Source organism: Lissotriton helveticus, chromosome 4_2 (assembly GCF_964261635.1).
Source record: "Lissotriton helveticus chromosome 4_2, aLisHel1.1, whole genome shotgun sequence".
Classification (NCBI taxonomy): Eukaryota; Metazoa; Chordata; class Amphibia; order Caudata; family Salamandridae; genus Lissotriton; species Lissotriton helveticus.
This window is the reverse complement of record NC_136064.1, coordinates 7,623,215-7,650,252: the sequence shown is the minus strand read 5'-3', so window position 1 is coordinate 7,650,252 and position 27,038 is coordinate 7,623,215. Positions and strand designations below refer to the sequence as shown.

The 27,038-nt window shown below is 48.6% G+C and overlaps 1 protein-coding gene and 1 pseudogene across 3 annotated transcripts in view; one reads left to right on the top strand and one right to left on the bottom strand.

The window, feature by feature from the left end:
• MTMR8 (myotubularin related protein 8) overlaps positions 1–27,038 on the top strand; it is a 511,753-nt gene that overhangs the window by 473,118 nt on the left and 11,597 nt on the right. The gene's annotated exons all lie outside the window — the stretch shown is intronic.
• Positions 26,418–26,599, bottom strand: LOC144752321 (U11 spliceosomal RNA; annotated as a pseudogene).

Sequence of the window (27,038 nt, the reverse complement as noted above, 5' to 3'; positions counted from 1 at the left end):
ATAACCGCGAGGATTATAATGCACTTAAGAGTATATGGTATGGCTATATCATAGAACAGCTATAAGGACATGGTTCCGAAAGCTGCATACAGGCTCAGATCATGCTAGAGCCTCATCTCGCATAAAACCAAGCACTCTGCCTTCAGGATTGTTAAGGCCTGCCATTGGAGTGACTTATAGGTATATATGTGTCTATATATAATGGTAGGTATAGGAATACTATACCTAAGCAAGGGGTGATTACACAACCTTGCCCCAGCTGAGTGATCAGCCAGTTGTGTCAGTTTGGATGGCCAGCCAGGGGTGGCATAAGATATGCTGCAGCCCCTGGTAGGCCTTGGATGCACATATGCCCTGGGTACCTATGGTACACTATACAGGGGCTCACAAGGTGACCCAATTCCCAATTGGTGATGTACCTAAAGTACATGGTATGAATTTAGAGATAGAACAGCTGGGCTGTGGGTCTGATTAGTAGGCCCACAGCCACACTAAAGTCAAAAACCAGTAAAGCAAAAAGTGGGGTGACCGTAGGAAAGCAGACCCTACTCCTCTACATAACCCCCCCCCCCCCAAACGCAGGGACATTAAACTAACCTTGACCAGTTGAGTCTTCATGTTCTTAGTGGAAATATCTGGAGGGAGAGGCCATCTGCATTGCCATGGTCAGTCCCAGGTCTATGTTCCACTGTAAAGTCCACCCCCTGTAGGGAAATGGACCACCTGAGCAGTTTGGGATTTTCACCCTTCATCTGATTTAGCCACAAGAGGGGCTTATGGTCTGTCTGAATTTTGAAGTGAGTGCCAAACAAGTATGGCCTCAGCTTCTTCAGGGCCCAAACCACAGCAAAGGCCTCCCTCTCAATAGCTGACCAACGTTTCTCTCTAGGGGTCAGCCTTCTGCTAATAGAAGCAATGGGCTGGTCTTGACCATCTACATTCAGTTGTGAAAGTACAGCTCACACCCCCAACTCAGAAGCATCTGTTTGGACAATGAACTCTTTGGAGTAATCAGGACTCTTCAGAATAGGTGCAGAGCACATGGCCTTCTTCAGGTCATCAAATGCCTTCTGACAGCTTACTGTCCACTGAACTTTCTTTGGCATCTTCTTTGAGGTCAAGTCATTAAGTGGTGTCACAATGGACCCATAATTCTTACCAAACTTTCTGTAATAACCAGACAGGCCCAAGAAAGCTCTGACCTGTGTCTGGGTGGTTGGAGGAGCCCAGTCCTTTATGGTCTGGATCTTACTCTCTAGTGGTTGAACCTGACCCCCACCTACAAGGTGGCCCAGGTACACAACCTTACTCTGCCCTATCTGGCACTTAGTGGCCTTGATAGTTAAGCCTGCCTTCTGCAGGGCCTCCAAAACCTTCTTCAGGTGGATCAGGTGATCCTCCCAGGTGGAGCTGAAGACAGCAATATCATCTAGATAAGCTGCACAAAAGTCATCCAACCCAGTGAGGACTTGGTTCACCAACCTTTGGAAAGTGGCAGGTGCATTCTTCAAGCCAAAGGGCAGGGCATCACCACAAATTGGTAATGACCACCTGGGGTTGAGAAAGCAGTTTTGGCTTTTGCATCCTCAGCTAACCTGATTTGCCAGTAGCCTGCTGTCAGGTCAAATGTGCTCAAAAACGTGGCAGAAGCCAATCCGTCAATAAGCTCATCTGCCCTTGGCATTGGGTGGGCATCTGTCCTAGTGACAGCATTGAGCCCTCTGTAGTCCACACACAACCTCATCTCTCTCTTACCATCTTGGGTGTGAGGTTTTGGCACAAGGACTACTGGACTGGCCCAGGGGCTCTCTGAGGGCTCAATGACTCCCAGCTCCAACATCTTCTGTACTTGTGTCTTAATGCAGTCCCTGACGTGGTCAGGTTGCCTGTAGATTTTATTCTTCACAGGCAGACTTTCACCAGTGTCCACCTCATGGGTGCACCAGTTTGTCTGACTAGGTGTCAAGAAAAACATATGTCTGAAGGACTGGAGAACTTGTCTACAGTCCTGTTGCTGCTGGCCAGTGAGGCTGCCAGCTAAGGCCACACCATCAACTGAACCATCATCAGGGTTCTGAGTCATCAGGTCTGGGAGAGGGTCACTCTCTTCCTCCTGCCCCTCATCTGTAGCCATGAGCAAGCCCATGTCTGCCCTGTCAACATATGCTTTGAGTCTGTTGACATGGAGCACCCTGTGGGGGCTCCTGGGAGTTCCAAGGTCCACCAGGTAGGTGACCTCTCCCTTTTGCTCAACAATTGTGTTGGGTCCAGACCATTTGTCTTGGAGTGCTGCTTTGGCCACTGGCTCCAACACCCACACCTTCTGTCCTGGCTGGTACACAGTCAGAACAGCCTTTTGGCCATGCCAAGCTTTTTGAAGTTCTTGGCTGGCCTCAAGGTTTTTAGAAGCCTTCTTCATGTATTCGGCCATCCTCGAGTGGAGACCAAGTACATAGTCCACTATGTCTTCTTTAGGCTTTTTGAGAGGTAACTCCCATCCTTCCGTCACCAGACATAGGGGTCCCCTTACAGGATGCCCAAACAAAAGTTCAAAAGGGCTGTAGCCAATTCCCTTTTGTGGAACCTCTCTGTAAGCAAACAGAAGGCAGGGTAGAAGGATGTTCCATCTTCGCCTAAGCTTTTCAGGTAAACCCTTGATCATACCCTTCAACGTCTTGTTAAATCTTTCAACAAGGCCATTGCACTGTGGATGGTAGGGTGTAGTGAATTTGTAATTTACACCACACTCCTTCCACATTGCAGTTTGATACCCAGACATAAAGTTTGCACCTCTATCTGAGACCACCTCCTTCGGAAAGCCCACTCTTGAGAAAACTCCCAGGAAGGCTCTTGCCACAACAGGTGCTGTTGTGGTCCTTAGGGGAATAGCTTCTGGATACCTGGTGGCATGATCCACTACCACCAGTATAAATCTGTACCCAGAGGCTGTTTGGGGATCCATTGGTCCAACAATGTCAATCCCTACTCTTTCAAAGGGTACCCCCACCACAGGTAGTTGTATAAGGGGGGCCTTTGTTGTGCCACCTGATTTGCCACTGGCTTGGCAGGTCACACAGGAGCGACAAAAGTCCTTGGTATCTTCTGACATATGGGGCCAGTGAAAGTGAGGGACAATCCTGTCCCAAGTCTTGTTCTGGCCTAGATGTCCTGCTAAGGGAATATCATGGGCTAAGGTAAGAAGGAAACCCCTAAATGCCAGAGGTATGACCAACCTCCTAGAAGCACCAGGCTTGGGGTCTCTAGCCTCTGAATAAAGGAGTCCTTCATCCCAATACACTCTATGGGTACCTGTAGCATTCCCAGCAGCCTCAGCAGCAGCTTGCTGTCTGGGGGGTTCAAGAGAGGGGCAGTCTAACTGTGCTTGCCTCAAGTCTACCCTTGAAGGCCCCCCGTCCCAAGAAACTCAACCTGGTCAGGTTCAAGTTCTTCTAGGACAGTTCCCTCAGGGGTCTCACTATCTGCTTCCTGAGGAGGCTGATCTTCACTTTGAGGCAAGGGGTAAGGCACTGGCTTAACCCTACTGCTCTTTCTCTTGGGTGGTACTTGGTCCATAGTTACAGGATCCAAGACCTGTTCAGTTTGGCACTTTTTGGCCTGTGACCTGGTCACAGCAAGGACATGAGCTGATATGCCTAACATCTCTGCATGAGTCCTATACTCCACTTCTGACCATACTGAGGATTCAAGATCATTGCCCAACAAACACTCCACAGGGAGATCTGCACTTACCACAACTCTTTTGAGGCCAGTTATCCCTCCCCAGGAGAAGTTAACAACTGCCACACTATGTGTAGTAGTGACATTGCTTGCATTGGTCACCAGGTAATTATCACCCAGTACAATCTGCCCAGGGTCCACAAAGTTAGGCGTCACCATGGTGACACTGGCATATGTGTCCCTGTAGGCCTGAGCCACTTTATGATTGATCAAAGGTGTTTGCCTGTACTTGCCCAGAGTACTGGGACTCACAGTAGAGGACATAGCCATGTCCACATCACAGACAAGAACAGCCTGAGTTGGAATCCTGACTAGGCCAGAATCCATCTCAGTACCCATGGTTAACCCCACTATAGCCTTGGGTTGGGAACTACCAATGTTAACTGTACTAGGGGGTGCAGATGCCTTAGGGGCTACAGTGGTAGGGGCTGTCCCCTTCTTGGTGCACTCACTGAACCAGTGAGAGGCAGATTTACAAAAGTTACGGTTGTATCCCTGTTTGAATCAAGAGTAATTGATTGGCTCTGACTGTCTGTTTCATAATGTTAGAAGACAGCCTGATCGTCTCCAGATGACTTAAACATAATGTTTTAGGTCCTTCCTCGAGATATGAAGCATGGAGTCAGGATTGTCAAACAACTCAATGTGGTCAAGGTCACCAAAAATGTTTTAATATATGCGAGCCAGGGGATGTAATTTACCTGCTGCAGTTTTAAACAATCTAAAATCACTTCCCGATTTAGGCCTGTAGACACACCTGTCCAGACCTTATGCCATAATAAAATCGGCTGGATTTTAATAAGGTCAGACAGGTATGGTAGGCCCAATTCGGCATGGCAGATGTAAGTAGCTGTGCTATCAGGGACAGCCAAGAGGTATCTCAGAAAACTATTTTCAACTTGTTGGAGTGACTCCACATTTACATGGCCCCAGATACCAGCCCCATACAAGGCAACAGAGATACATTTGGCTTTATATATTACCAGGAGGTCATCAATAGGGCGCTTGGCCAACATCCTTACAAAATTAACGAACCAAACTTGGGTCAGAGGCAGATCCCTTTCCCATCCAGACCTCACAGAGGTGACAGATGTCCCTTCTGGGATGGTGCGGTCATTTGGGAGAGGCTGAGATCAGAGTCCAGACCAAGGTGGCACTCGCTCGACGATTCTTTTCGTCACAATTGGAACTGCTGCCTCCTGTTTGCCTTTCTGCCTGTACCACTTCTGCCCAGAGTGCTAAAGAAGATTAAGTGTGACCGGGCCCAAGTCATTCTTGTGGCTCCGGAAGGGGCACGAAGAGTCTGGTACCCAGAGCTCTTGAGCATGGCCATCGATCCTCCGATCAGACTGCCTCTTCGGGAGGATGTTCTGTCGCAGCAGCCGGGAATGGTTCTCCACCCGAACCTGTCCAGCCTCCACCTCCTTGCGTGGAGATTGAGCAGCAACATGTGACAGCTTTTGACCTTCCTCCTGAAGTCTTTAATGTCATCTTAGCAACTAGGCGTCCCTCCACCAAGATGGTATATGCCTGCAGATTGAACAAGTTTGTGGCATGGTGCACAGCAAATGCTGTGGATCCCCTTTCTGCCCCTCTTTTTCGGCAGTTCTCTTGTATATACTTTCTTTGGCCCAGCAGGGCTCTGCCTTGGGCACTCTTAAAGGCTAACTGTCGGCTACATCTGCTTTACTTCGCCTTCCTGAACAGCCTTCTCTTTTCAAGTCCCCTATTGTAAATTGATTTCTAAAGGGCATGACTCACCTCTTTCCTCCTTCTCTGTTCATAATGCCTCAGTGGGACTTGAACCTGGTCTTAACCTATCTTATGTGCGCTCCCTTCGAGCCTCTTCACAACTGTCCTCTCAGGCTCCTCACTCTGAAGACAGGCGGCCACGTGGTTATCTCTGCACATGTTCACCAAACATTATTGCCTGGACAGCCAAGTCCGGAGAAACGGCTACTTCGGCTGCTCTGTTCTCCAAGACTTTCTGGAGTGAACTTGGTTCGCAGACCAACCTCCGGGGTTGGCATTGCTATGGTATCTATTCTAAAGATAAGGAATCTATAACTACAATCTCATTCAGATGAACAAGTTACTTACCTTCGGTAACGATGTATCTGTAAGAGACATATGTAGTTATAGATTCCTTACTGCCCCACCAATCCGCCCCATTTTGCAAACTGACTTCTAGAGATAGGGACTCTCTTCCAGGGCCCTAGTTATGTGCACCAGTGGTCAATGTCTTGCATGGCTCTGCGCTTCTGGCGTGGAAAGTCGTGTCAGAATTGACATCAGCGCGCAGGGGCGGCATCTAAACACATTGCGATGTCATTCCAGCGAACACGACGCTGACGGCAGACACCGAGTCGACCGATGCGCACGGATACTGCTAAAGAAAAAATCTCCGGATCCAGTCTGGTGCCTGGGGGTCATTCTAAAGATAAGGAATCTATAACTATATATGTATCTTACAGATACATCATCTCCGAAGATAAGTTACTTGTTCTTCAGCACGGACTCAGAGCTCTGCTCCCTTTTTCGATGGTTTACAAATTCTTTCAAATTGGTGTTCACTGTATAAGGAAACAATGCCCCCACCGAAGACTACAGGCTTCAAACCGTGCTGTGACAGTTGGTGATAGACTCACCTCTGTTTCCAGATCTAGTCCAACCCCAGAACGACCCTATGCTGCACCCTCCCCTTCAAACCTATCGGACCAACCCCAGAACAACCCTATGCTGCACCCTTACCTACAGACCTCCCAGACCACGCGGCACATTCGCCCCAACTATCACAGACCTCATCGCACTCCACGCCATCGTCTCCATGGACTACGTCCTGCTCGGAGACCTGAATTTCCACCTCAACAACCCCAACTTCACCGCCCTCCTGGACAACCTCACCAACATCAGACAAACAGCTCATCACCACCCCCATGGCACGACACACCCTCAACCCCCTCTTCTCAGGAGGAAAAAACATCCACTTCAGCCACACCATGCAAACCCTCTGGGCGGACCACCACTGCATAAACTTCTCAAAAGCCATCACACACTATCCTACCTCCGTGCAGGAATTGGCTCGAGGTCACTGAAGAGGACCTCCTACACCCTCAACCACGCTCCCCCTCCCTCCACGAGCAACGCCAACTCTGCAGCCAACGAACTCCACAGATGGATCACCGACTGCGCAGACAAGCTCACCCCCCTCCAGAACTTTGACAGACATTGCCCCACGAAAGCCACCTGGTTCACCACCAACCTCTTAGAATCCAGACGCACCTGCAGACGTCCCGAGAAAGTATGGACAGCAAATCCCCGAAGCACGGACCAACTGCAAGAACGCCATGACAGAATACCACCAACGCATCAGATCCATAAAAAGGAACTTCTCCCAATCCAGATTCTGCAGCATCCACAGCACCAAGACTGCCCTCCTAGCCGCCACAAACGACATCCACACTCTCCTCGACCAGGGCCACACGGCAGTCCTCATCCTACTAGACCTCCTGCAGCTTCGACACCGTCTCCCACCACACACTCACCACAAGACTCCACGACGCCGGCATACAGGGAACCGCCCTAGACTGGATCCGCTCATTCCTCACCGGCCGAACCCAAAGAATCAGACTCCCGCCCTTCATATCCGAACCCACAGATAGCTGCGGAGTACCCCAAGGATCTTCACTCAGCCCCACGCTCTTCAACATTTATATGGCCCCCCTCGCCGGCATCGTCTCGAAGCATGGACTCAGCATAGTATCCTATGCCGACAACACCCAGCTCATCCTCTCCCTCCCCAAGGAACCCAACACCACTAGACTCAGCTTCCAGGAAGGAATGAAAGACGTCGCATTCCGGATGAGCAGCAGCTGCCTGAAGCTCACCTTAGAGAAAAACAGAAGTCCTCGTCTTCGGATCTACCCCCTCCGTATGGGACATCGCTTGGTGGCCCACTGCCCTCAGCAACCTCCCCACACCTTCGGTCCGTGCCCGCAACCTCGGCATCATACTCCACTCCTCCCTCACCATGACCCGACAGGTCAACGTCGTCTCCTCCACGTGCTCCGAAAACTGCAGACCATCCAGAGCACCGCTGCCATACTTGTCCTTGGCATCCCACGACAAGACTACATCACCCAGAACCTACGAGATCTCCACTGGCTCCCCGACGAGAAGAGTCACCTTGAAGCTACTCACTCACGCCTACAAATCCCTCCACAACACCGGTCCCCAATACCTCAACGAAAGAGTCTCTTACGCACCCAAGAGAAGCATCTGCTCCGCCGACCTCGCCCTTGCCGAGGCCCCTTGCATCCACAGAGCCAGAACGGGTGGAAGAGCATACTCCTACATCGCGGCAAAGACCTGGAACGAACTCCCACTCAGCATCAGATGTTCTCCCCCACTCTGCAAGCATTCAGGAAGAGCCACAAGACCTGGCTCCTCGGGTGAGACGGAGCTGTACAGTATCCCCCCCCCCCTTCTGCTTCTCATCTCCTTGAGACCTACACGTGTGAGTAGCGCGCTTCACAAATTCCGGATTGATTGATTGATTAGGCTTCTTGGCCTGAAGGCCTAGTATATCTTACTTGTCCACTTCGCCAGGTGGCATATGCGGGCTCTGCAGTGGGGTCTGAAGTCTCAAAGGGCCCAGAACCTGGTGGATGTCATCTAGGTTTCGGAGAAGACTGCACAAGATCTGCAGGTTTGGCTGCTTGACCACAACCTGACAAGTGGAGACCCCTCTCCCTTTCCCAGTCAGAACTGATGGTGGTGAGGGATGCATCTCGTGGGAGGTCATCTAGAAGAGGTGGAAATCCGAGATCTCTGGTGAAAACCTGACTCCTAAAAAACCGTTAGCGCTACAGGTCATCTGGCTGGTTTTGAAGGCCTTCCTGCCATCCATGAAGGGGAGGATTGTGCAGGTTTTCATGGTCAACCTCGCTGCTATGTGGTACTCCACAAGTAGGGCAGAGTGGGCATCTGGAGTTGGCTGGAGTATCAGGGCATCTCCCTGATGGTAAAGCTCGTTGTGGGATCTTTAAAACTAATGCAGGCAAGCTCAGCCAGCGAAACCTGGTGAATCATGAATAGTGGTAGCACCCCAAGATGGTACAGGGCATCAGGATAGAGTGGAGCATGGGACTCCTGTATGCCCTCTGTCTCCGCCTCTCCTGTCCTTCGTTTTGAAGACCACCAGGAATACCAGGCTCAAGTCATCCTATTGGCTCTGGATTTGGCCAGGAGAGTGTAGTACCTGGCACTCTTGAGCATGAACAGCTGCCCTCCAGTCCAGCTACTACATTTGTGGGATCTTTTGTCGGATCAGCAGGCCAGGGTTCTGCATCCGAACCTGTACAATCTACTTCTCCATGTGTGGAGATTAAGTGACAGCAGTTGCTAGTGTTCGCTCTGCCACTTAAGGTTGTGGGTGTTATTCTTGGGACTTGTCATCCCTCTCTGAAGAATATTTATGCCGGGCTCTGGGACACATTTGTGGCTTGTTGAGGAATCCATAACACAGACCCCTTACAAGCAAAATTGTTGGATGTTTTATAGTTTGTTTTGCTTTTAGCCAAGCATAGTCATGCCGTGGGCACTATTAAATGTTAGTTGTCGGTTCTTTTGGCATTTTTGCATTTGTCGGACAAACCTTTTCTAAAGTTTCGACACGTGTTCTCTCCCAAACAATTTGTGATGCCACAGTAGGAGCTTAATTTGGTCTTTATATTCCTCATGTACGCCTTTGAGCCACTGTGCAGCTGTTCATTGCATCTTCTGACTTAAAAATGTCTTCCTCATCTCAGTCACTTAAACTGGTCATGTGAGTGAGCTGCAGATTCATATGGTGCAGCTTTCTTCCACCACTTTTTCTCCAAGACAAACTAAAACTGAGGACCAGGGTGGCTTTTTTTGCAAAAAGTCATTACTTTTTCATGTTGGGAAATTCATCACCCTCCCAACTTTCTTTGCTCCGCCTCACCCCTCGAAAGAGGAGGGGTACTCATTCGGCTGGACCCCATATGCCTTACACTTTTACATTGCTTGCACCAAACGCCATCAGGTGGACGATCAACTTTTTTGTGGGATTCCCGGAGGCATAGAGAGGCAAAGTGGTACTGAAAAGGACTTTGTCAAGGTGGATAGCCCTCTGTACTAAGATCTGTTATGCTTTGGCCAAGAAGCATCCTCCAGAAGGAATGAGATCTCATTCAACCATGGACATTGCTGCTACCGCTCCATATCCATCAGCCACGACAGGGGCATTAGTGCACACGTTCACGAAGTACTACTTCTTTGACAGCGAAGTTAGATGGGAAGAGCATTGTGCTTGTTCATTCCTTCAAGACTCTTTGCTCTTAGCCTGCTCCACAGACCTTCCTCTTTTAAGGAATCTATGTTTAGAAGTATTAATCAGATACTGTCCTGCGGAATGGTTTCTTTTTCTGTCTAGAGATCTGCACATTGGTACAGACAAATGTTTTGTGCTCCTCGTTTTATGCCGCTAAAAGAGTCGAGAAGAAAGTAATGTAGGCGAACAAGGGTGGTGCTTACAAATGGCTCCACTCTTACTTCTGTGGTGTAACAAGGCACAGTACCACCAAGAAGCGTATGGAAGCACTGCTGTGAAACCTTCCAGATCCAGTCTGATGCCTGGGGTATATTCTAAGGGCGAGAAATCTATAGTTAGAGTACCCATCAGAAAGTGAGTTACCAAAGGTAAGTAACTTGTTCAACTAAATCAGCCCCCCCTTATACCGAACAAAGGTCTTACTTAATCCATTGAGTATTCTAACAAAGTGATTTCCTAGTTCTGGAAAGAGCCTTTGTTCTCCTCTGACAGCACCAGATAAAACAAGCATTGGAAATGGAATAGGTCTCGGATTTATTTGAGTTAGATCTAATGGCATTGTAAATGGTAATGTCTTTTAGCCATGCGTTATGGAGTGTATGCATGTGGTGTGTTGTGGAATTATGTGGGTTGGATTGGAATTGTAGCAATGTTGGCATGCTGTGCTTTAGATGAATATGTTTAAAAGTAAAGTGCACCATACTGTAATTGCTACAATAGTTAATTGTGGATGCGTTAACAAATGATGTGTGCACTGATGGCTCGTGGTGTGTGTGCCTGTAGAAATTGTGCACTGATGGCCGGTGGTGTGTGTGCCTGGTGGAAGCGTGCACTGCCGGCTGGTGGTGTGTGCCTGGTGGAAGCCTGCACTGATGGCTGGTGGTGTTTGTGCCCGGTGAAAGCGTGTACTGACGGCTGGTGGTGTTTATGCCCGGTGAAAGCGTGCACTGACGGTGTGGTTGTGTGGTTGCGGGTGTGGTTGCGTGTGTGGTGGTGAGTGTGTGGTGGTGAGTGTGTGGTGGTGAGTGTGTGGTGTGTGTGGTGGTGTGTGTGTGTGTGGTGGTGTGTGTGTGTGTGGTGTTGTGTGTGTGTGTGGTGTTGTGTGTGTGGTGGTGTGTGGTCTTATGTGTGTAGTCTTATGTGTGTAATGTTATGTGTGTGTGTGTAGTGGACTTAGTTCGAGTTTTCGTACCCTGTACACTCACACACTGCCCCTACACACTCACACACTGCTCACCCTACACACTCACAGAATGTTTACCCTGCCCACTGACACACTGCTCACCCTACACACTCACACACTGTTCACCCTGCACACTCACACTATGTTCACCCTGCACACTCACACACTGCACACCCTACACACACAAACACTGCGCAGCCTACACACAGACACACTGCTCACCCTACACACTCTCACACTGCTCACCCTGCACACTCACACACTGCTCACCCTACACACTCACACACTGCTCACCCTACACACTCACACAATGTTCACCCTGCACACTCACACACTGCTCACCCTACACACTCACACACTGCTCACCCTGCATGCTCACACGCTGTTAACCCTGCATACTCACACACTGCTCACCCTGCATGCTCACACACTCCTCACCCTGCACGCTCACACACTGCTCACCCTGCACACTCACACACTGCTCACCCTACACACTCACACACTGCTCACCCTACGAAATGCGAAAAGACCAAGCTCTGCCCGTTGGCCTGTGTTGTAATTGTACAGTAGGTTGTGAGTAGTTGCGTTTGATTGGTTGGAGCGTCCCCTCCTTGCTGCTCCCCTCACAGAGGGCCGGCTGCCTCCATGAAGCTCCCAAGACACGTGTTCAGCTGTTCTTTGTTTTAGCTCCTGTGTGTCAGTGCACCGTGTAAGCGCACAAGTATACCCTGCTCTCTCTGGAACACTCACACTGCTGAGTCTCTCTCACACTGCTGAGTTTCTCTCACTCTGCTGTCACTCTCATTCTGCTGTCACTCTCACTCTGCTGTCACTCTCTCTGCTGTCTCTCACCCTGCTGTCTCACTCACTCTACTCTCACTCTGCTGTCACTCTCACTCTGCTGTCTCTCATGCTGTCACTCTCACTCTACTGTCTCTCATGCTGTCACTCTCACTCTGCTGTCACTCTCACTCTGCTGTCACTCTCACTCTGCTGTCACTCACTCTGCTGTCACTCACTCTGCTGTCACTCTCACTCTGCTCTCACTCTCCTGTCTCACTCTGCTGCCTCACTCTCACCCTGCTGTCACTCTCACTCTCACTCTGCTGTCACTCTCACTCTGCTGTCACTCTCACTCACTCTCACTCTGCTGTCACTCTCACTCTCACTCTGCTGTCACACTCACTCTGCTGTCACTCACTCTGCTGTCACTCACTCTGCTGTCACTCACTCTGCTGTCACTCACTCTGCTGTCACTCACTCTGCTGTCACTCTCACTCTGCTGTCACTCTCACTCTGCTGTCACTCTCACTCTGCTGTCTCACTCTCACCCTGCTGTCACTCTCACCCTGCTGTCCTGCTGTCACTCTCACGCTCACTTTCACTCTGCTGTCACTCTCACTCACTCTCACTCTGCTGTCACTCTCACTCTCCTGTCACTCTCACTCACTCTCACTCTGCTGTCACTCTCACTCTCCTGTCACTTTCACTCACTCTCACTCTGCTGTCACTCTCACTCTCACTCTGCTGTCACTCTCACTCTGCTGTCACACTCACTCTGCTGTCACACTCACTCTGCTGTCACTCTCACACTGCTGTCACTCTCGCAATGTGTTTGTCGTTGGTGCTCAATCACTTAACATTCCTTACCTATCCCTAAATGAACCTGTCTAAAATGAATAAGAAATAAAAAAATAAACGATATGACCACCTCCCTTACTAGTTTTTGACTAGCTTGACAGGCAGCACATTGTGCACCAGCACAGGAAACAGACATGAATGTGCTGTATCATTTAAATACGGTGCATGTGTGCCCTTTTCCTGTGACACAGTGCACAAGTTAGCTTGCTGCGCTGTTTGATTTTTTTATAAACGTGCCCCAAACTTTTTTGACAATAATTCCTGTGAATCTGGCGTACCCATTTAACACTTGTGCTGAACTATTGGCACTCGCAAGAAAATGTTGCCAGTTTTTGTGAAAAATATATTTCTGCAGGAAACTCTGCAAGCTACTTGCAGGCCAATAATTTTGGTTTACGCGGGACTATGGTCACTTAATAAAAATTCGCACAGCCCTGCTTTTCACAAGTACACTAATCTGTGGTCAACTGTGGAAGTTCACGCCATGGCTTCTCCTACTCTGAACATTAGAGCTTTTCTGCTTTTAATCGTTTCAAGGAAATCCTTTCCTGTGTGGAATTTGGCAATTTTAGCCTGGGAAATCAGGGGAAAAGTGATTAGAATGAGTCTAACGTCCCTGCTCCTCTCCTATATGTCATAACCAGAAGCAGAGTAGCCCATGAAATATAGCCCTATCAAAACAAAACTGAAAAAGCTGCTCCTGTGTCATGAAGGGGGCAACAAAGCTTTATCATAGAAAGTCATCAAGTTGGATGTTGGTGGGTCCACTCAACTGCTCATACTTCTGAGGTCGAAAAAATGAATACCACTGCCAATGCTGTAAATAAGTCCTATTATTATACAGTGGCGTAACAAAACTTGAGGGGGCCCCCCTGCAAGGTACATCCAGGGGGCCCCCCTCACGCCAGTCCCTGTCAGGAGCTCTCAGGCCAGAGTCCCGCCACCCAGGACTGTGCCGGAGGGGGTCCCCTGGAGCTTGGGGTTCCCTGCACCGAGGGGTCTGTGGGGGCTATCATTACGCCACAGATATGGGTGCAACTTTGGTACCATGTGTAGATCAGAAGCCAGCTTGAGATGAGTAGAGGAAGTTACTTCTGTTAAGGTGAATCATTGTCAATAAACTTCCTTTTCTAGAACTTTTGTAGCCAACAGAAGCGAGATAGATGGAAAGTGAGCATGATCAGTTCCTTGAAAGGCATTTCAAGCAGCAGAACAGCAAGGGCTTGTTTCCATTTTTAAGGTCCTAAGGCAGAACTTAATGCTAATTTTCTAAAGTGTTGCGTTTGCTGGACGCAACGCAGTGCAAAAGATAGAGCTCCCTTCTGGCAGAACCAATTCCCAAGCTGAAAACTCAAAAAAGTTCCCCCCAGATGGCCACCATTACCTATGATCCACCATAAAAGGGAGGAAAACATACAAATCACTTCCTGTAACATACCACGCCGCATGAGACAAGAAAGACAGGAAACAGTCAACCGCCAAGCCCGGGTGGGAGGGCGGGACTCAGGACTGCATCTAGGAAGACCAGGACTCGGAGTAATGAAGATTACTGGTAAGTAACCGGGGTATTATAGTGAACAAAGATCTCGTGCCTGGTTACAAGGTTCCTACTGACAGCTGCCACAATACTGTCTGTAAGATGCAAAATGTGAGCCAGGCAAGGGTCAAGGGCATCTTGCTCCAGTAATCAAGATGGTGGTTTCTACAAAGGGTTGTGTTTTACGCGAGGGACACTGAGTTTAAAGAAGACAACGCAGACACTGAGCTCAGAGCAGGCAGAGCTAAACATGAAAGCTAAGAAAGAGCTGTCCATGGGTTTTTGTTCTACAGAACAATGTACATAATTCAATTCTGCAAAGGTGACGAGAAACAAAACGCTCCTGCATAAACCGGAGCAGATTTTTGTTAATGGTGTTATTTACTTATAAACAATTTGTTTGAAAAGACCACATTTGAAAAGACGTACACTTAATAATTTTACTGAAAATACTAAAAAGAAAGATGGAAGCATTCCTTTTTTAAACCAACACCCTATGGAGAGAATGTGCAGAGATAATAAAACAGGTGTTAAATCAAACCAGAGAACTTTATTCGCTTAGTGGCGTAATAACGAAAATGTGAGGCAATTCCAAATCTAATGCAATGGGGTGTTGGCGTGTACATGGATGACAAGTATAATGTCATGGAAATGTCAACTCTATTTCTGCATACTTTTAAATAGCAACTGTGGGCTCCATCAGTGCCTAGCAGGGCGTCCTGGCAGGCTAGAAGCCTGTCTCATTTGTCTGTGAGTTAAAATGGCCATTGCCATTTAGTGATATAAAACCACCCCAAACAAATACATTGGGTGTTCTGTTGATTGAAGGAAGGCATGTTCGGCAATTTGTAATGGCATCCAAATAATGACAAGAATGGATTGCATGACTTAAACTGAGTAGAAAAAAACGGCAAATGCTATGTTCAATCTCAATGCTATCTAAATCAGTGACTGATTTTATGTGTGCAAGTCGGCAGAGTGAACTTAGAAATGTGTTTTTCAAGGTGGTTATGAAATATATTTGTCTAACGTTTTTAATTTTTTAAGTGTACCCTTACAGGCACTCTTCACCAATACAGATTAAAATTGCTGATAAATAAAAAAAACTTCTTTAAAGTAATGGCAAAGCCAATAAGTCAGACATGCATTTTCAGTTCTAGGCAAACCTATTGCCTTTGCCTTTCCTTGATATTTTACTGGAGGATGGCTAGAGGGCCTCGGCCAGTGCTTAATTTGAGTTGGTGGTCAGCTGCCACATGGTGACATTGTTTCTGAAATGTAAAGATGAGCAGAACAACAGTTGATTATTAATTATGAATATACATTAAAAACAACTAATACCTGACACCCAAGCCATTCTTATAGCTTTAGGGTCCTCAAACATTTTTAATTGTCACACTTGTAGCGGTGTGATGGTTAGTTGTTGTGTAAGTACTGCTTTTGGCAGTGCTGTCAGTGGCAATGTGTGGTGCAAGCTGCGGTGGCCTCTTGACAAGGGCCCTTGCAATTATGTTTTATACAAATTAAGCAGTGCTCGGGATAGCATGGGGTCTTGCTGCAGCCAAGGCTGGCCTTCTCCACTGGATCACCTGCACATCGAGACAGGTCATGTGGGTGGACGTGCCGGAGGAGTGTTGGCCTGTCACAGACCTGTAACAGAACCACCACTGTTAACTACAGAATTCTCTGACTCAATACTTGCCTTTGAGAGGTTTGAGAGTGCTATTGGTAGTGTGTGATTGATGGTTGGTTAGGGGTGGGACAGTGCTGTCAATAGCGTGATTGCTACTCTGTTGGGGTTTGGGAATGGTTCTGATATTGAGTCTGAAGGGTGTGAGCGTTATCATTTTTATGTGACTGCTAATCTGTGAGGGGCGTGAGTTCTGTTGGTACTTTGTGACATTTAGCCTGTGAGGGTGCGAGAGTGCTCTTGGCAGTATGTGACAACCTCTCTGTGATAGGTGCGAAAGTGCTTCCATTTGACTACTTTGTGAGTGGTGTGTGAGTGCTGTTGGTAGTGTAAGACTGCTATTCAGTGAGGGGTGTGAGAGTTGTTAGGAGTGTATGGCTGCTAGCTTTTGAAGCATGTGAAAGTGAGCAGTGTTGGATGGAAAGTCTGTGAAGAGTATTAGAGCTTTTCCAATGGTGTGTGAAAGCTAGTGTGTGAGGGGTGTAAGTGCTTCCATTAGTGTGTGACCTCCTGTCTGTGATGGGTGTGAGCGTACTGTTGGCAGAGTGAGACTGCTTCTCTGTGAAAGGTGTGAAAGTGTTGTTGAGAGTGTATGACAGATTAGAGGGTGAGCCAGTGGCAGTCTTTGTGTGTTTCAAACGTACTGTTTGGAGCGTGACTGCCACTGTTTGGAGTATGTAAGTAGTGTTGGAAGTTGAAACTGCTAGTCTGTGAGTGGCGTGCATGTTATCAGTAGTGTGAGATTGCAGGGATGAAACGTGGAGACCATTTCAAACCTGCCATGTTAACCTACACTGGCTCCAAGAAGATTAAAATGATCATACTCGCTCACATGACACAGTCTAATTGTAAACGGAGCCCACGCCGCAGACTTGCAGGCCCCAGGGACAGGCGTGGTACGGATTTGACTGGTCCCAACCTGTGGCAAACAGTATCCGCACCTTTGAATTTTCACAGGCTTGACCTGCGATTCCCATTGTTTACCCACGGGCTGACGGGATTGCCTGGGGTGCCCAGAGGGGGCGGTCGGGGCGGGGGTTAAGTACAGAGGCAACCTGCTGGAATTAACTCTGCAGCTGCTCCCTGGACGCCCCTGACGGATGCTGCATTGCTGCCCTCCTTGCCAGCCCGGTGACAGTCTCCTTACTATTTTTTACCACCCACTGATTACCACACATGCCACCTCAATAGGCAGAGGGGGAGTTATGTTGATGTGGACTCCGGTTCAAAAGTCGACTCGTCACTCGGGTCAACAAGCAAATGCATGAGATATTATAAAGGTGCAAGGTTCATACTTACAAAAGCTCTTGCAGGCGAAGCCGTTAGCCAAGCCAGCCAGAAGTGGACACATGGACAGTTATTCCCCATTTTCGGACAAAAGAGGGACTCCTTGCCACCACGGACCACTCCCTCCTTCCTCGGCTCGGACAGTTACACCTGCAGCATCCGCTCATGCGCACTCATAATTGTGCTGCGCATGACAATCGTATGCACTGTTAACATTCAGAGTGCTAACTAACTCACCAGCAGCCCCACCCACCCTGAAGACGCACAGACGCTGAGACATTTTGTGCGCACAGTGGCCTGCGCACCATAAGAGCCTGCCTCAGACTAGAGGCCATTTAGTTAATTAAGAGGCCGGGCGTGCGCCGCCGTCGTGCACACCATTTTATTAGTGAGGGGGCCCCTGGAGCACGGCCCCGGCCCCCCTCCCCCGCAACATGGCCCGGGGACTGCAGGGGCCTCCTGTGTTACTCCCTTGGCAGGGCACGTACAATTTAATTACAAGGCCGTTCGCACACCATGGCCCGTGCTCACCATGTAATTCCTCCGCTGAGTGAGGGGGTCACTGGAGCGAGGGGGCCCTTGAACTGAAGCACGGGCCCGAGGCCCCCCCGCAACGCGGGTGCTGCGGGGGCCTGTGTTACGCCCCTGTTATTATACCATCATGAGAATAGAGTGCTCAAGTGCAAGTCAGCAATCTGATTGTAAAGCAATTGTGCATCCAACAGCAATAATATACTTGTTTCTGGGTACTTTAGAAAACCCAGAGTACTGGGGTATAGAACAAAACACAGACGTGTGAAAGTGACTGAAATTATTGTTAAATTTCACAAAAGGGCCTATTTGATTTCCTGATTATTTCGACGATGTTTAATAAGTCTACAAGTAATTAATGACGACTTTCCATATCTATCTATCTATCTATCTATCTATCTATCTATCTATCTATCTATCTATCTATCTATTTGATAGACGGATAAACTATATATCTATACACAGGCATTTAAAACAGCCAGTTTTATATATCTGTGTGTGTCAAAAATAAGCAGAGCGAAAACTTACAATCTGAAAAATTCTTCTTTTTCCAGCTCTAGCCGGGAAGAAGAATCCTTTCACTGACGTCACCAGTCGCGCGCGTGTCACTGGTTCGCACGGAAAGTATGCCCAGAAACAAATCCCATTTCCCAAACAAAACGGGCTTTACGCGTCAGGTAGAAGGTTTGAAAGAAGTGAGACAAAATGGAAAGATCTTGCACAAACTTAAAAATAGACATGTTTATTCTCACCCTCGCTTAGGGTTTCGAATATACTTAGCAGCGCGTTCAGAATTGCTAATGGTTCTCCTAAAGACTGCGAGTGTCTGATCTTGTATATTGTTGCAGTCTCAACAGATATGTCCTCGAAGACCCTTTTATAAAGTGCTACAAGTACCAATCGTTATGTCCGCGAGCCCGTGCAAAGAGAGAGAATGTAGTTCCGGCACTTAAATCAAAACCACATTTTTTGAAAAATACATATACTATAGCTCACTTTTAGCAACTCGCATATATGTTTCTATTTTGTACAAATGACGTAATGCGTGTTAACACTCACTTTACACTTTGTCTACCATGCTAGTTATAATTAGTAAAAGTTGCAAACTGGATCATCTCGAAATTGTTACCCAGTGAACGCTGACACTTCTCTGGTGGGTGCCATCTGCTAGTCCGATTACAGGGGCCCTCCAGTGAAAAGAAACGTTCTTTTTTTCCTTTAAACTGCCTCAGCACGGTCCCGGGAACGCTATTGGCCCTAATGCAAGCAAATAAAATGGACCCCTTGACCCCTGTTGGATGCTAATCAAATATGATTGGATGCAGAGGGCCCCTGTCCAACCCTGGGCACCGGTGCACTGCGCCTGTTGCACCATCATAGCTACATCCTTTCGCAGTACTGGTTCGCCAGCCGTCACCAACAGTAAATAGCCCAGAGCGTCCACCCCTAAGATGCCCTCTGGCTGGGATTGTGGTATTATTCACTACACCCATCCCACGTCCCGGTTGATGGCGGTTCCCCTAGTGGGTATCGGTGCCCGCTGTGAACACGTCGTGCGCCATTTGATCCAAGGAACGCGTTATCCTGCACGTGTCCCAAGCCCCGTCATAAATTTCACCCGGCTCACATTCTGTGAACTGTCGATATCGATTCCTTGCCTCGTGGTTGTACTTCCCATTGGTGCAGCAGGGGTAGTGGCGCAGGAGCACAGGTGTGCGAGGCCATCTACCCCACTTTTGGATTTTTTTACTTCTCAACCAGTGAAGCGGTGGGTACGAGCTAGAGCCCATGTCGCCCTTGCACCCACTGTATACCTCGCGTCCTCATCCACAGCAGGTTCCAAATCTGACCGTTGGTCCCCCAGGAGGGGCCTCAGTTCTGATTGGCAGAACATGTTCCAAGCTTAGTCAACGTCATTCGACACAGGTGCATGTCTGATTGGTGTCAGACAGAGATTCACGTATGCCGCGGATGCGCCATACCTCACACCGTAAGAGCACTCAGCACCATGTTCCGTTCACTAGGCGCTCATGCACCCTGCCCAGACAAACTATTTAATACACAATGCCCACTGGAGCCTGCACTCATGCATCCCACATTCATGCACCATGAACTGTTGCAGTGTGCGCTCGTGCCCCGTGCAACTTGGAACATGCAATGTGCGCTCCCGCCCTGTGATCTAAATCCAACAGCGCAGGGTGCTAGATAAGGGCCTTCAAAGCCGGAATGTACTATATTCTGTAGGTAGTGCCTGTCATCACTTGTCACCAGGGTTTCTCCACCTTAATTGGACAGTGATAGCACTTCATAACAGGACTGTTTCACTTTCCGGGGGCAGTGCCAACACTTTTCGACATGGCTGTGCTGATTTCTTTGGCCTGTGTCAGCACATCTCAACACGGCTGATTCATGTTCTATGGGCAGTGCCAGCACATCTCAACAGGACTGCTTCACGTTCTATGGGCAGTGCCAGTGGAGAGAAGAGAGTGAGTGATAGCGGACACATGGTTTAACATTAGTTGGTTTCTAACACACACACGCCCGCTTGTAAGTATGTTAAGTTGCATGTGGCTGCTTTGAAACGGGCATCTTTTACCCAATTCGAAGCGCTCCATGGTGCATCTAGCCAGCTCCTAGGCACTCTTTATTGCATCTGTCCTGTTTCGCCGATACAGATGAGGGTGGGGGCCTGTCTCAGCGCCGGATGAGTGAGGCTAATGAAGCCCTTTCCCGGCCTGGCATGCAGCAGCTGCGTGCTGAGCGCTGCTGAATGGTGAACGCGCCCGGCCATCTGGATTCACTTACGGAGGCACCCTGACAGCTCCTAATTATAATTAATGTACTTCTTTGCGCGCACACGAACGAAAAATGCCCAACATGGCGGAGGAAAACTACATTTACCCTATCACTTCAAGCCTATTAAAACGACACCACAACGAAGACGAATCACTGGCCAGATGACAGAACACACTAAGGAATGTGTGGAATTTGTCTCGCCAAAGCCCTAGGAGATACTTTTTTTTCCTCTTCTTTAACATTAGGATCTCGAAACTCCTCCCACTTACGTGGGCGGAGGCCTCGCCCTAAAAAGGACTTTGAGCCTTCAATACATCTGGGAGTCCTCAAGCTAATTAACCAAATCCACACATGCTTTCATTAAGTGAGCTCATCTAAAAGACAGATTTCAAGACACTCTCAGTAGCACTAACAAGCACTCTCTGACTCGTTTCTTTATAAGTAGGGCTGGTTTGATGAACAGCCATTTGATATAATTTCTTAATCCTAAGCACAAGCTTTGTTTACATTGTTCTGTGCAGACATTATCTCCTTGATGTTTCTGGAGGAAATTAGACTTCTATCCAGGGGCGTAACAAAGGCCCCTGCAGGCCCCGCGGTGCGGGAGGGCCCCCGATCTCCAGGGGCCCCCTAAGCACAATGAACACTGACTTACACTCAGACGCGGTGTCGGCCGTAGATTGAGCGTGCTTCTCCAGCAAGCTTGGGGCTTGCAGCGGTCTTCTGGCAGCCTCACCCAACTGCTTGCTACCATGCATTATTATTGCGCAGAGGCGGTTCTTCCACGGGGGCGTTTGGGCGCCGCCCCCCCTGCTTTCTCGCCGTGCGAGAAGGCAGAACAATGGTAGTTATCATATTATATATCTACCATTGTTTCTGCCTTCTCGCATGCGAGAAAGCAGAACTTCCTGGTTAGAGTTACTCGAGGGCAGGGGGGAGTGACTTGGGGGAGTGGCTTGCCCATTGTTGTTAATACTGACTGTATGGGCAGCCTGAGGCCGCCCAAACAGACAGTATTACCAACAGAGGGAAAGCCACTCCCCCAAGCCACTACCCCCTGCCCTCGAGTAACTCTCCCTGTTCTCTAGAAAATGACGTACCTGGGGCAGCCGGCCGCACCAATCAAGAACGTGGCGGTGGAGAGGGAGCCTGCCTGCTGCGCCGCCTTCCTGATAACGTGCTGGTGCTGCCTGCAGGATTGAAAGCGAGGACGGCGGGAAGCGGGACGAAGTCTCTGGAGTCTGATGACCGGTAAGTTAAATTTACTTAACTTATTTATATTTGTATTAATGTGTATTTTGAAACCTGTCTGCTTCGGTGTCAGCTGCATTGTCCGCCAATTTGAGGAAGCACGTTCTGCACCGGGCACTCACGCTTAGCCATTTTAAAGGAAAAGAAAGAAACCGAGAAGTTATCCGGCCTGATATCGGGGTCTGGTTCCAGCATATACCGATTACCGAATGAGGCAGTGCATGTTGTGGGAGTAGCGCGAGTTGTCCGGAATCGTGAAATTCCCATCACAGATTGCCACTTGACTCTCCCCGAATGGCAACGTGAAGTAACACAGTTTGTAGCGGAGGCACCCAAGCGCCCAGATATCAGCCTTGGTTGTGATAACTTTGCCACTGTAGAGGTTTACCATTTCAGGAGCACGATATGACAAAGTGGTGTACTTCTTGATTTCTTCTTTGACTGCATTAACTCCTTCCGCCTGAGGGTTCTGAAACTTGTTGGTAGCACTGCCGAAGTCGCAGAGCACATAGTGACCGCGATCATGCAACAGGATGTTTTCAACCTTGAGGTCACGGTGAACAGTGGGAATCTTGCACTGGGGCAATCGAGCCACTGCCTCGCAGGTGTCACAGAAGATCTGTAGGGCCTCGTTCTCCGTGAAGCTTGTCTGCAGCCTCTGGTTCATCAGGTTCACAACCTGCCCTCCACGACAGTAATCCATCAGGATGAGAACCTCCCATACGTCACCGCTACTCACAGAGTTGATGCTGGAATCGATGTAACCAACAATGTTCTTATGACCAACCAGGTCCCTCATTATTTGGATTTCCCTCTTGCACACCTGCAGATCATGTTCGTTGTTGACGTACATGCTTTTCAGGGCGCATTTGTATGCTGGGTCCAAATGACAGGTGTACCTGATTTTTTACGCCCTGCCACTTTCAAATGTCACCAGCCGCCACTGTTATTGCGCTTTTCAATCCCCGCGTGCAGCCTCTGACTATCAGCCTGACGTCATTGCTAGGGACATCATATCCTGCTGTTGGAGTCCGGCCTGCGCGCGGAGTTTGTTTTGCGAGCCTTAGGGTGGCTGGCTAATTTGAGGGAGTGCTGCGGGGAAGCTCTGCAAATAATCATGGCGCAGGCCGCAGCGCTCTGAGCGCTGCCTGCTGCAGCTCGCACCGGCCCGGGCCACCGCCAGGGGCGGATTGGCAAGGCGGGCATGGGCCGAAGGGCCGGTGCCTCAGTGCCCTCTGTGGGCCGTTTTTTTCTCCCCTGTCCCAGTCCACAGAGAGTGGACTAGGAAAGGGGAGGAAAAAAAACGGCCCACAGAGTGCACGGAGACAGACAGAGAAAATGAAAGCAGCCTCGCTGTGCGGCCGGACAGCGATTGTCAGCTGTGGCCTCTCCTTCACCCCTGCCAAGCAATCAAGCTGAGGCTGGGCTGGGGAGGGGTGATTGTTTGCAAGAATCGGCCTCCCTGGGGGCCAGGTGTTTCTCAGGCCTTTGAGCCATTTTCACCTCGGCCCCCCTGGCGCCCATGCAGCCCAGAAACGGTGTTAGTCTTAACACCTCGCCCACAGCCCTTCACATTCAGAGCATAGTGGGCAAGGAAGAATGGGTCTTGCTGTGGGGGCCAGGTGATGTTTGGAATTTTTTTATTTTATTTATTTAGTTATGCGATTTTATATAGGGCGGACTTTACCCGAAGGTGTCAGAGCGCTTCACACTAGGAACAGCAATAATACATGAGGAGAAAAATTACAAGTGGACAAATTACAAAAGCAAACGTTAAGTTACATGAATCAAAAGTGACAATAGTGAGCAACCAAAATACATGAGGTAGCAATCGGTACATTACAGGAGGAAAAAGTGATATGTGTGCAGGTTACAAAAGCGTACAAAGTACAAGTAGAGGTATAATACTGCAATAAATGGCAGACACTCCAGCACAAGAACAAACGTTACGTAGGCAATGGTGGCACTTGTGCAAGTATCTAAAGCAAACAAAAGTGAGAGGTAGCATACAGTGTGATACCAGAGAAAAGTGACATGTGCAAGTTACAAAAGGGTACCATACACAGGTACAAGGGTAATACTGCAATAAATGGTAAACACTCAAACTGCCAGAACACACTGGGAAGGCACTTCCCATGCACCAGCTTCACCTCAGCCTCCCCCTGGCTACCTGGCTACCTTGGATGACCCAGAAAGCTGTGTTTTGTGCTCCCCTGCCAGGACATTTTCCCGAGGCCTGGAGGGCTGATTAATTTACTAATTGCAGGGGCCTTACCTCTGTTCATGTGCTCCTGAGCTGAAGGTCTGGGGAGGGCTAAGTAGGTTAGTAATAGCAGGGGCTTTGCTGCTTTTCAGGTGCTCCTGTGCTGGAGGGCTGTAATTATTTTGTGACAGAAAGGGGCCTTGCTATTTTTTTTAGTTGCTCAGCATGTAGGCCATTGTCACCTTGGCCCTGTGTCCTGTGCAAGAACAGTATCCTCCCACTTTCATTCCTTGTCTGTGCAAATGGTGTTTCATGAAAGGGCACGCCCCTTGAATGTGGGCCACGCCCCTTAAATATGGGCCACGCCTCTTGAATGTGGGCCACTTTTTTCGTCAGTGCCCGGGCCGAATTGTGATCCCAATCCGACCCTGGCCACCGCCTGCTATCAGCTATTACCTGCTCTCCGCAGCATCATTTACTAAATAACCGCAATTGGGAGCTGAGAGAATTCAGTCTGTCACAGGACGTCCCCGCAGGAGTCAGGACAGCTGAATGGCCTGAATGACTATCACTAGAGGCGGACTGAGGCCAGGCGGCAAACTGGAATTGCTACGGCCTGCGGTGACTCAAGGCCTGAGTGTCTGAGAACTTTTTCATTGATATTGTGAACGAATACACCTATGACGAGGAATACTTGTATCGTGAAAGGAGCACCATGAACACGAGGGACTGAATAGTCAGCGGCTCCACTCAGACCAGGAAAGAGGGAGAGTGAGAGCTCGAAACACGAAATCGGACTAAACTTCAAACTGTCCAGTTGTTTGTTCTAGTATCACACATTTACACTGGACAAATAGGAGACACCCAGACCAATAGCACAAAGCCGTATTCGAACCAAAGTCAGCAAACTGGAACAAATGTACGGATAAAGCCTGCAACCTTCATTGGCCGGGACTACAAGTTGAGGGGTGTAGAATTCCCATCAGGGACGTAACAATAACCCTCTTGGTGCTGGGGGGGGGGCTAGGTCCGAGCTCCAGGGAGCCCCTCACAGACATGTTCTGGGACCAGTTACAGTCAATTCGATACACTCGATTTTTTGGGTGCTAGGGCACAGTGGTAGGTTAGGTGGTAACCAGGGAGCAGGGGTAGCCTTTTATGTACTTTGCGGGGGGATGGGGGGGGGGGTGTTCAAGTTTTGTTACCTGAACGTACTACATACTGAGATGTGCTAACATCGATCTTTGGGAGGGAAAGATTGATGTTTTTCCCGAATAGAGGTCCCGTACAGTGACTGTTTCCTAAATGAATTTAAAACAAGATCTGTTTTATATTTAATTAGCTCTTCTGCTTTTCCATTCCCAATCCTGAAGCATTAGTGTCGTTGAGCAACATAATTTGAAAAGTCATTGTTGTGAAATACCTACTTAAAAACTATTTAAAACAGTGCACACTATATTTTATTGCCTAGGCAACAGCTTTAGCCCAGTATTATTCTAAAAACCTGCTGGTACATATATATATATATATTATAATATCTCTGTGCTTATGACTTCACTTTAATGTTACAAATGGGTAGTTTCATTTCTGAATGGCCATTGGTCTAGACACTTTCCACTTTTTCTGACTTTAATTCCAGGCTTTTGTGTTTAGGATTAATGGGACATCCGTCCTCATCTTGAAAATGAAGTGCGCCTCCTCCCAAAACGTATGGTGGATTAATAAAAAAAAAATGAAACTGCACACCCCTTTTGTTGCCTGTGTCAAACGTTAACCGGTTCTCTTTTGGTCTGTCAGCATCTGCCATATGTCTGGATTTTCTCGTAAGGGGACATATTTTTGTGCACACAACAGCGCCCTGGCAGGCTGTAACCTACATATGTCTAGGCCTCACTCTCCTGAGCCTTACCTGATGCAGAGTGTCTGTGATCGCTGTCCGATCAGGTTAAAAGGGCACTAGGTTAGTTCCCTTCAAATTCTGGTGCTTTGCAGCTGTTTTAAGAACTCCTTAGAGTTTCACATTGCTCAAATGGGTGTAATTTCTGATATTTATATGTTTCCCTATTCTGCATTGCTTGATTTTACTCGGTAGAAAGTGTCACTCCTAGTCCTTGAAATATCACTCATAATTACACTGAAATTATGAAAATGTCACACATAGCAATCTGAAACCTTGGCAGCTTTGAGACCGGGTCCATCTGAACTCTGGGACCTAGTGTTAAAGTTAACTCGACGCTTAATGCTTGCTCATATATTACAAGGTGCATGCACCAGGAGCCCCAGCAACAAAAATTATGTTTCCAAAATCTCTTGACCTCGATTACGCACAAGAAGCTCCGAGTTGCCCCGAAGCCCCCTGGGTGCCACTCACGGCAGAAAACGTTTTTAGCCAAATGTACGTGGTATAACACTGCGCCTGGTGGCTAGTTCTATGTCTTGTAGAGCAAGGAAATATGTCACTTAAATACCATATGCGTTTTAGGGAAGATCTGCATGCTGAGCCCGCGCACGGCGTAGCTGTGTGGTCTTCAGTCTCAGGATGGGGCATCAGGTGGGCAGAGGCCATGGCTGGGCTGACTGAATTGTCATGCGCAGTCAGTGTAAACTGTACGTGCGGACAGGACATACACGGACCCACGACTACAGGGGTAAGCACGTTACCTGACAGGGAAGCACCGACACAGGGTGCAATGCACGCTCTCAGGGTGACTGTGCTGGAAAAGCACTGACCCCGGTGTACTTTCCTGAAGAAGCCCAACCATCTTGCGGACCCAGCTTCTGATTTCTCTTGCGGCGGCGTGCGCCACCGTGCTCTGCTTATTTCTT